Genomic DNA, 11,833 nt, shown 5'->3' with positions numbered 1-11,833 from the left:
CCTTCTGTGCGAATGCACAAACAGTGCCCGAACTCTTACGGGAATCGGCAACGCACCGCGAGTGATGAGTATAGTGGGCAGGGGAACTACGAATGTAGTGCGGGACAATACGTTGAGAATGTGAGTTTCGCGGGAGGCGTGCCAGAAATAAATCCCTGCAGTCCCGCTATCCTCTGGGTCTTCGTTGGCTCAGATGGATGAAGAGTCTGCCATGTAAGCTGGAGATCCCGGGTTCGAGCTGGGGCACACATTTTCATCTGTCCCCGTTGACATATGTCAATGCCTGTAAGCAGCTAAGAGTGTTCATTTCATAGAAATAAAGATGAATCGAAAAAGGTGCTGGAAGTGACGGCTCCCGTCTTGCAAACACATTTTAACACAACGCTGCGGACTCTCGAATGTTGCTGCCACAACATCTGGTGTCACTGCTTGGATTCCACGGATGATTTTCTCTCCTAAAACTTTCCAAGCTGTGTGGTTCGTTCCCGTAGACATTACGTTTTAGGCCACCGCAGAGAAAAAAGTCAGGTGGTGTTAATTCAGGCGACCTTGGGAGCCAAAGTCTTTTCGAAATTACTGTCGCCAGGGAAATGTGATTCGGCCTCAGCCACAGTCACTCGAGATGTCTGCATTTGGCGCCATCCTGTTGGTACCAGCCAAGTTCTTCATCGTCCAACTAGTTCACAAATTCCCGAAACAGTTGGATGTAAACAGCACTTGTCACAATAGACTCGAAAAAAGTTGCTCCCGTGATGCGAAGCTGTGACATTGCACAGAATACGCCAAACTTTCGTGAATACAAGGGTTGCTCGACCAATGCATGTGGAATTTCGTTACACCACAAACGTGCATCCTGAGAGTTTTACATAGCCAGAGAGGTGGAACCACGCCTCAACGCTGAACCATGTGTACTGCAATATTCCTGGCCTCTGAGCAATAAATTGCTGAAACCAATCGCAAAATGTAATGCATCTGCCTTTGCCATTCAGTTCTTGAACGACTGTAAACCTGTATGGATAAATGTCGGCTTTCTTCGCAGCTCTGTAACACGTACTCTGTGACATTTTACATCGCTGAAATAAATGTCTAACAGACTTTGCCGGAGAGATCAGCAGTCGTTCTTTCTCGTCAGTCACTTTCTCTTCCGATAACGGCAGCCGTACCACGCCGTCGAGATCCAACACCGTTCCACTGCTCTCCATCTCGTTCACTGACTTTAGTATGCAGCTTTTAGAAGGTATAAAGCACTCCGTCTTCAGGCCACAAGTGGCCCATCGGGTCAATCCGACCGCCGTGTCATCCGCAGAGGAGGATGCGGATAGGAGGGGTGTGTGGTCAGCACACCGCTCTCCCGGGCGTTATTATGGTTGTCTGTGACCGGAGCCGCTACTATTCGGTCGAGTAGCTCTCAATTGGTATCACGAGGCTAAGTGCACCCCGAAAAATTGCAACAGCACATGGTGGCCTGGATGGTGACCCATCCGACTGCCGGCCACGCCCGACAGCGCTTAACTTCGGTGATCTGACGGGAACCGGTGAATCCACTGCGGCAAGGCCGTTGCCTTAGAAGGTATATACTGGTCATTGAATTGCTCAACAAACATTCCCTGACATGCCTTAATGGAACCAGTAATCCAACATTGTTTCACAAGGAACACGCGCTCTTCCTCATAACAGCGATACATCGTCAGTAAACACTGAGCTACAGCCAATGCGACGCGCAGGCACACACTGTTCAGTTAAACGATATTACAGAGTGAAGTGCTTCCACGTCAGACGTCACAAATTACACAGTGGAATTACAGAGAAATTACTACAAGTGTTTATGGGAGCTCTTTCGAGTGGGACATCCTTTAGAATGATGACAATGAAAATTTGTGCCGGATCGAGCCTCGAACGCAGATTTCCCGCTTTTGTTAGTGGTTGCTTTAACCGCTTCGGCCATCCGAGCACGAATCATGCGCACACCCAAACTTCCGTATGTTCGCGTCCATGTGTCACAACCTTCACTCGTACGTTACGTATATTCCCGTCGAGTAAAGACATATTTATCGAGAGTCGAGGGTCTGGTACTGACGAATAAATACGAAATTTATTGAGAAGTACGATGCATGTCAAAAGGAACATTGCATTGAACTTCTTAATGACACAGACACTGATATTTCGTAAAAACCGGAGGTGATATCCGTTTTCAACAAGGGTCGCCAAACAGATCCACATAATTACGGCCTTATATCGATGACGTCAGCCTGTTACAGAATAATGGAACATCTTATACTGAGGCATTATGACCCGTTTGTGGAACGACTAACTCCCTAATATCCAGAATGAGATATTTTCACTCTGCAGCGGAATGTGCGCTGATATGAAACTTCCTGGCAGATTAAAACTGTGTGTCGGACTGAGACTCGAACTCGGGATCTTTGCCTTTCGCGGGCGACTGCTCTACCGTCTGAGCATCTGAGCTAACCAAGTACGACTCACGCCCCGTCCTCACAGCTTCACTTCTGCCAGTACCTCGTGTCCTACCTTCCAAACTTTACAGAATCTCTGCTGCAAACCTAGCAGAACTAGCACTCCTGAAAGATAGAACATTGCGGAGACATGGCTTAGCCACAGCCTGGCGGATGTTTCCAGAATGGTTCGCAGGAGAGCTCTGTAAAGTTCGGAAGGTAGGAGACGAGGTACTGGCAGAAGTGAAGCTGTGAAGACGGGGCGTGAGTCGTGCTTGGGTAGCTCAGATAGTATAGCACTTGCCCGCGAAACGTAAAGGTCCCGATTTCGAGTCTCGGTCAGGCACACAGTTTTAATCTGCCAGGAAGTTTCATCTCCCTAATACGTTTGTAGGCTTTTGTGGCCATTGTTACTGAAGATAAAATCCGTTAGCTTCTTTGGCCAGATCATGGCCCTGTTCAAATTTTCTCTTCACAAACCAGGACGTCAAAAGATCCTAAAGTAGATTCCAGCAGAGGGTTCGAAACGTCTAATGTGAAGACAAGAAACATGACAAAGCCGACCAACGTAGTAGATTTTCTGTTCATTCTCCTCAGTGAAACGCACAGAGAGATACTGAGAAACTCAATACGCTCTGTTCATCCTTGAGATCCAGATCACTGTAGACAGAGATGTTCAAGTTGACGCCTTGTTCTATGTGTTTTGGAAGGCATTCGATTCAGTTCCACCCTGCTGTTTAGCGATTGCATTCAGGACCAAGTTGCAGATAGACCTCTTTTGAAGTAGTTCCTAATGGCACAAATCGACCAATGTAGAGGTAAGTTCAGGGGTACCACAAGAGGATGCTGCAGGCTCATTGCTGATAAAATTTATGTTAATGATCTAGTGGCTGTTTTGGTTTAACATGTGCTGGAAGCAGAAATGTGTACCAACATATTGCAAGAAAGCAAAAGTAATAGTGATATATAAGAAAGGACAAAAAATACGCGTAAAAATAGAGTGGTAAGCTTATTTGACGCAATATATAAACTTCATGCAAGAATTTTGAACATAAGACTTAAAACAATAGCAGAATGTTTGCTAGTGGAGGAACAGGTCAGATTCAGAAAGGACCAATCACCAACTGATGCAGTTTTTATCGTACGGTAGCTTGTTGAAAAGCAGGAAGTTTAAAAAAGGGGCACATATTGCTTTTATTGATTCTTGGAAAGCCCTGATAACTTGGTTAGAGAAAAGTTATGGAGAATAACGAAGCACAGATGATACCCTTTACAGGTATGGAAAGTCTGTATACAGAAATGTCAATAATCTTGGATATAAAATGTATGTATAAGCAGCCTATACAAATAAGTAAAGGGCTGATGCAAAGCTGTAGTTTATGTTCTACGCTGTTTAATATTTATATTCACGACGCAGTTCGCAGATGGAATTCTAGATATAACTAAAGAATTCGGTAAAAGTAATATCACTCCTATAAGCATATGGCATTACACAGATTTTTTCAGGAGGAATCGATTTACAAAAAGAAATTTTAGAACTAAATAAAGTATCGTAACACGCAGGCAGCTCTGCACAGACGGTCCTTCATTGCTGTTTGTGGTCTCCTGTTAGATGGCGAGGAACCAACCTTGAGTACCCCAACTGATGGACGAGTGTATCAGTGCTATCAATAGGGCTTGCAGTTGCGCAGCAAAGTGTTTGACAATGATCTGTCGATCACCTCAAATGAGAGAATCCACACGTTCCAATATTACAGGAGCCTCAGCTATGCGCGGCCGTCCGGCGACCTTTGAGCGACCTTGTTTCGATTTTCGATAGTGTCAGATGCCTAGCCCAACGACTCACCGTGCTTTTGTTCACTGACAGGTCTCCGTAGACATTCTGCAAGCGCTTACGAATATCTTCGATGCTCTGATTTTCCGCTAAAGGAAACTCAATGAGAGCTCTCTGCTTCGAACGCACCTCAGTGGCAAATACCATTTTGGAGGCTGCGTTTAGCGCCGCCAGTTATCGGAAGTTCATAAAATTATGCGTGCAGAAGAGAGAATATTCCAGGATGTCCCGCAAGATATCCGCATTTTGTGAAGCGACATTGGCCGAGAAAAAACGATTGTTCTATTATCTACTGAACGCCGCTGTTAAGTATTTTGTATATTCAGTGAGAACTGAGATAATATTTGCGATAAACAATAGAACACCTAAAATCTTTTAACTAACTTGGATGTAAAATATAGATCTGAAAGTATCTGTGGAATATGTAACAAAAGTTTAATGCGTTAAACACAGAAAGAAACGCAACAAAAAATTTGTAAAACAGACGCGTTGCCAACGCCGTTATATGGATGTGGATAGTGGATATTATATTAAAGACAAGAAAAATAAGTATGAGGATTAAAAATGAGATTTCTTGTTGTTGTTGTTGTTGTTGTGGTCTTCAGTCCTGAGACTGGTTTCATGCAGCTCTCCATGCTACTCTATCCTGTGCAAACTTCTTCATCTCCCAGTAACTGCTGCAACCTACATCCTTCTGAATCTGCTTAGTGTATTCATCTCTTGGTCTCCCTCTACGATTTTTACCCTCCACGCTGCCCTCCAATCCTAAATTGGTGATCCCTTGATGCCTCAGAACATGTCCTACCAACCGATCCCTTCTTCTAGTCAAGTTGTACCACAAATTTCTCTTCTCCCCAATCCTATTCAATTCCTCCTCATTAGTTATGTGATCTATCCATCTAATCTTCAGCATTCTTCTGTAGCACCACATTTCACAAGCTTCTATTCTCTTCTTGTCCAAACGGTTTATCGTCCATGTTTCACTTCCATACATGGCTACACTCCACACAAATACTTTAAGAAACGACTTCCTGACATTTAAATCTATACTCGATGTTAACAAATTTCTCTTCTTCAGAAACGCTTTCCTTGCCATTGCCAGTCTACATTTTATATCCTCTCAACTTCGACCATTATCAGCTATTTTGCTCCCCAAATAGCAAAACTCTTTTACTACTTTAAGTGTCTCATTTCCTAATCTAATTCCCTCAGCATCACCCGACTTAATTCGTCTACATTCCATTATCCTCGTTTAGCTTTCGTTGATGTTCATCTTATATCCTCCTTTCAAGACACTATCCATTCCGTTCAACTGCTCTTCCAAATTCTTTGCTGTTTATGACAGAACTACAATGTCATCGGCGAACCTCAAAGTTTTTATTTCTTCTCCATGGATTTTAATACCTACTCCGAATTTTTCTGTTGTTTCCTTCACTGCTTGCTCAATAAACAGATTGAATAACATCGGGGAGAGGCTACAACCCTGTCTCACTCCCTTCCCAACCACTGCTTGGCTTTCGTGTCCCTCAACTCTTATAACTGCCATCTGGTTTCTGTACAAATTGTAAATAGCCTTTCGCTCCCTGTATTTTACCCCTGCCACCTTCAGAATTTGAAAGAGAGTGTTCCAGCCAAGATTGTCAAAAGCTAGAAACGTAGTTTTGCCTTTCCTTAATCTAGCTTCTAAGGTAAGTCGTAGAGTCAGTATTGCCTCACGTGTTCCAGTATTTCTGCAGAATCCAAACTGATCTTCCCCGAGGTCGGCTTCTACTAGTTTTTCCATTCGTCTGTAAAGAATTCGTGTTAATATTTGCAGCCGTGACTTATTAAACTGATAGTTCGGTAATTTTCGCATCTGTCAACACCTGCCTTCTTTGGGATTGGAATTATTATATTATTCTTGAAGTCTGAGGGAATTTCCCCTGTCCCATACATCTTGCTCACCAGATGGTAGAGTTTTGTCAGGACTGGCTCTCCCAAGGCTGTCAGTAGTTCTAATGGAATGTTGTCTACTCCGGGGGCCTTGTTTCGACTCAGGTCTTTCAGTGCTCTGTCAAACTCTTCACGCAGTATCATATCTCTCTTGTCATCTTCATCTACATCCTCTTCCATTTCCATAATATTGTCCTCAAGTACATCGCCCTTGTATAGACCTCTATATACTCCTTCCACCCTTCTTGCTTTCCCTTCTTTGCTTAGCGAGATACTACTACGCCAGAGAAGGAACCTTAAACCAAAAGGGAAAAGATATCCTCACAGACCGAGAAAAAGATGGGAACTGTAACCGCCCACAATTGGTCTAAAACGGAAAGTGTAGTAGTAGAAGAAGAAGAAGAAGAAGAAGATGTAGTGGATAACGTCGGAAGCCCCCTGAGGCTGTTCCCAGACGATGCCCTTTTCTATAAGAAGGCAGCAACGCCAGAATAATGCATGGATTTCCAGCAACGCCAGAAGACGATCTATAATCAATGCAGGGACTAGCAGCCGACCTTGAACGTAAATATTGCGTATGTAACGTACAGCTCACAAACAGGCGAAGAAAACCATTAGGGTTCGATTACGACATTGGCGCAAAAACACTACTAACAGCAAAAACCGTAGCGACGTAAAATAAAACGACCACATGAAAGTAAGTGTTGGAAAAAATATTCACCATGCTGAAATTCACAATACGAATCCTAAGGAAATGTAATTCATCCTGGAAACAAGGGTCGACTATTTGTTGGGTACTTCTCGTCAGTGTGAGGCCTTATAAGGATGCATTACAATGGGACATACGTGAAAGCGATCAGAACTGTGAAAAATATTTTAGTAGCTCTTCATTTATTACATGGTATTTAAATTTCAATTCCTGAATAATACGTTGAAATTCGACTCCTAAGTGTGATAAAACAATAATTGGCAAATTTGTGTATGGGGCCACTCTTCTTTGTTGTTGCCCATTTCGTCATATTATTTACTCCTGTGGCGTTTCTTCCAGTTTTATGCACCCATGATGCAGGGAATGTTAGTGTAAGACATCAAGAAGACTGTGGAATAGCATCACTGCCAATGATTTTGTATTCTTTGGACTGTGATATTTGTTTACATCTGGTTGCAAAATGGTTCAAATGGTTCTGAGCACTATGGGACTCAACTGCTGTGGTCATCAGTCCCCTAGAACTTAGAACTACTTAAACCGAACTAACCTAAGGACATCACACACATCCATGCCCGAGGCAGGATTTGAACCTGCGACCGTAGCAGCAGCGCGGCTCCGGACTGGAGCGCCTTTAACCGCATGGCCACCGCGGCCGGCCTGGTTGCAAAGAAGTAAATTTTACTATAGTTATTGTCTGTAGATTTATTATGACAATCTGCACCATATCCCGTTCCTGTAAAGGGTTTAAAAATGTTAGGGTGTATCGGTATTTTCACTGTCAGAAAAACAACTTGAAAATTAGCTCAAAATTAATTAATGAAGACGTCTCTTCAAGCAAAAAAATAAGTGCTTCGAAGAGGAAAATTGATGGCAGTAAATCACTTGATGAATGTGGCTCAGCATTCAAGCTGTTAGTGGTTTTACACTTAATGATCTGAAAATATTATGTGTTTGTGTTGACTGTGCTTTGCGGTTATATTGTGAGGGTTTGAGGTTGTATGACACTGTCAAATCTTTGTTCAGGTTTCCTGCAACTTACATTTTAGAAACATTATTTGCCTTTTCCTCATTATCTACTGAAATTAGAGTATTTAAATTTATAATGAAACTAGTCAGTACGATAATGGAACATTCTGTGGAAGGAATTTTTCTTTAAGGGGAGTTAGAATGGGAAAAAATTTTACATTTTTGGATTTTTATCCCATTGTAAAATTTGCAATTTTCCGAATAAAATGATATATATATAAAATTGCAAACTTTATAATGACATAAAAATCGGAATATATATATAAACTCACATGGGAAGTATTTTTTTTTAAGTATCAGTTGAAAATTTTTACGTGTATCACTTCAAGATCTAATAAAATCGGTAATTTTTTATGTAGAAGGCTGTGGATTGCTGTGTTATAAAGGTTAAATTACGTGTTTGTATTGGTAGCACTGTCATAAACAGTATCGTATCGTTTCACAGCATAAACACGCGTTTTATGTCGAAGTGCTTAAAGTTCTCCGAGGAAAAGTGACGAATAGATTTCCTAAAAACACTTAGTTTTGGTGTCATATTTAACTTTTTGAGAGATGTCGAAGTGCTTAAAGTTCTCCGAGGAAAGGTGACGAATAGATTTACCAATCTATTCATCACTTTTCCTCGGAGATCTTTAAGCACTTCGACATCTCTCAAAAAGTAAAGTGTGACACCAAAACGAAGTGTTTTTAGGAAACGTGGGTTTCGTGGTAATAGATTTTCGAATAAAGGGAAACATGGTGCTCAACATGTGGCGTGTGAAGTTACAGACAATGAAATACAGGCAACCTTGTCAGTATCTAGACAAACATTCATTAGTGCTTCGAAGATTAAAAAAAAAAGTTGTGATAAACAGTTTTATCAAAATGAAAGTGATGTCAATGGTAGTTTAGGTTATATTCTGATAGATTTACACTTCCTAACAAGGGTATTAGATGAATGTGTGTCTTGTAAAATATGTGGAGAGCCAGTTAGTTTAAATGAAGACAGTGAGGTATCAAATGGACTAGCCAGGAAACTTATCATTAATTGTGTCAGCTGCAAATTTACTCATTCATTTTGGAATTCTGATAAGTGTAAATGTAATTATTTTGAAGTAAATGTTAGGTGGTTTTATGGATTGAGAGCTATTGGCAAAGGACACACTGTAGCAGAAACAATGTGTGCCATGATGCAGATGCCATGCCCAACTTGTAATATCGACAAGTATGCAGGATTGATTTATTGGAGCTCCTGTGGAATCTGTTGCATATGAGTCAATGAAGGATGCTGCAAACGATACTAGTAACTTTTGCTGCAACTTGGCAGAAGCACGGCTACAGTTCTAAGAATTCTGTTGCTACAATGACCAGTGTGGGTATTGGAAAGGTCATAGATTCCCAGGTTTTAACCAATAATTGTTGTAAGTGTAAGTAAGGGAATGAAGACGGGCATATCTGTGACAGAAAATATGAAGGAGCAAGGGGTGGGATGGAGACCTCTGCAGCTATTGAAATTTTTAGACTATCTGTGAACGAAAGGGGAGTGTGTTACACTAAATTCTTAGGTGATGGAGACTCAAAAGCTTATAACAGTGCAGTAGCCACTCAGTTTTATTGTGAGAAGATTATCACAAAACTGGAATGTGTTGGTCATGTCCAGAAGAGGATGGGCACCAGGTTGAGGAAGTTGAAACAAAATTAAGGAGACAAGAAACTTTCTGATGGTAAAACCATAAGAAGCAGACTGACAGACAAAATGATTGACGAACTACAGCAGTATTATGAGATGGCCATTAGAAATAATACTGAGGATTTGTTGAAAATGAAGCAGGCGGTATGGGCTACCTTCTTCCACAGACTGTCAACTGATGACAAACGAGTACACCACCTTTGCCCTCCTGGACCTGATTCATGGTGCTATTACCGCAATGCCCAGTACTCAAACTATTCATACAGCCATAACATCCCATCCCAGCAGCAGTCATGGATATCATAAAACCTGTTTACAGAGACCTGGCAAATCGTGTATTACTGAAGAAGTGTTTGCGTGGTCAGACTCAAAATCCCAATGAGTCGTTCAATAATCTTATATGGACTCGCTTACCAAAAAATGTTTTTGTTGGAATGAAGACACTAAAGTGGGGGGTCAGTGATGCTGTTATTGCTTTTAATGATGGCAACACTGGCAGGGTAAAAGTGCCACAGCATATGGGAATTAATCCTGGAGCAAACTGCATCAGAGAACTTGAATAGATGGAGAAGTTTCGCATTTTGACTGCCTGCCACATTGAGAGTATACAGCACAGTTGGCCACTAAAGAGCCCAGAAATAAGAAAATAAGAAAAAACCTTGGAAAAAGATCAAGAGGATGATATACAGTATGATGCAGGGTTCTTCTGAGTGACTAAAACTTAAAAATTTAAGCACATATTAAGTGAGTTACATTATTTTGGAACTTTAGAAGCCGTTCCTGAAAATTTACATTTTCTATTGCATTTTTCCCTAAATCTCAGAAACCACTTCGAGTAGAGTATTCAAATTTTCAGGGAGTAATACCATATATATCTTGAGTCTACTGAACTAAAAGAAGAACATAATGTTATGTATAATTAAAATTATTTAGGATAACGTACAAAGAAGTACACAAAATTTTAACTGTGTAATTAAAAAACTGTATTTCCGGAAGCATTGGCAGAAAGGCAGTTATTGCAGTTCAGTAGGTTCAGAACATAGAGTTTAATGTTCTGCAAAAATTTCATACAATGGCTACAATGGTTCCTGTAATACAAGGAAGCCAAGTCACTAAATTGAACATTGTCGGGATGGGGCATTCCAACTCCCCTTAATACAAAAGTAAGGCATTTATATACGACAAAAGCTCTTAAATTTGATGCAATTTCATCAAAAGAAGATATCACATTCTGTTCCACACATATCTGTAACAATGGTATATCAAACTTTGTACTAAAATGCCTTAGTTTCCTTCTGACAGATTTTTCAAAAAAGGAACATTTCTATTCACCTTGTTGAAAAAACTTGAATTGTTTGCAATTAGAAACCTATAGCGTCTGTAAGCACGAAAACTTACGTGTGTATGCATATAACATTTCTTAACAACTGTGCCAAATTTAGTTATATTGTCTTGAAAACTTTTTCAAAGTATTGCAATTTCGCAGAAGTTTCCCCTTAATAGGAGACATAGAGGAGATCCAGTGAAGAGTGTTTGTAAGCGTAAGAGCTTAATAGAGATGCTCAACAAACTGCAGTGGCAGATGCTACAAGGGAGGTGTTTTGCACAACAGAGAATTTAACTGAAATACTTAGTTTACATTCCACGTAGAAACTGGCTATTATTTACTTCCTTCAACATATGCCTCTCTAAATGACCGCAAAGAGAAAATCAGGAAAACTGGAGCTCATACGAAGACTTTTCCATAAGTCATCATTCCCACGCATCATTCGCAGATGGAACAGCGAGGGGGAGACGGGGGAGGGAAAGATACTGCTGCCGAAACCACCCTCCACCACACACTGCAACGATGTGTGGATCAAGATTACCTTAGGCCATAGATAAAAAAGAAACAGCTCCTTATAAACACTATCGATCAGATTTTTCAACAGTCATCACTCGAAACCTGTAAATTTCATAGCTTGGAGTGATTTAGTAAGAGGCCACATCTGAATGCTATTGATTACTTACTTACATTGTAAACCTGAGTATTAATAAGCCGTCTACAAATGGCCTTTCGGAAGCAGATAAACTTTCATTTTCTGTGTTACTATTGTTCACGAAAGATACGTTACATCTACATCTACATACATACTCCGCAATCCATCATACGGTGCGTGGCGGAGGGTACCTCGTACCACAACTAGCATCTTCTCTCCCTGTCCCACTAC

At 41.1% G+C, this 11,833-nt stretch overlaps 1 pseudogene; it reads right to left on the bottom strand.

The window, feature by feature from the left end:
- Positions 1-1,445: 1,445 nt before the first annotated feature.
- Positions 1,446-1,563, bottom strand: LOC126475736 (5S ribosomal RNA; annotated as a pseudogene).
- Positions 1,564-11,833: the final 10,270 nt, after the last annotated feature.

This window comes from Schistocerca serialis, chromosome 4 (assembly GCF_023864345.2).
Source record: "Schistocerca serialis cubense isolate TAMUIC-IGC-003099 chromosome 4, iqSchSeri2.2, whole genome shotgun sequence".
NCBI classification, from domain to species: domain Eukaryota; kingdom Metazoa; phylum Arthropoda; class Insecta; order Orthoptera; family Acrididae; genus Schistocerca; species Schistocerca serialis.
Note: the sequence above shows the minus strand (reverse complement) of the source record. Positions and strands in the feature narration are given on the sequence as shown.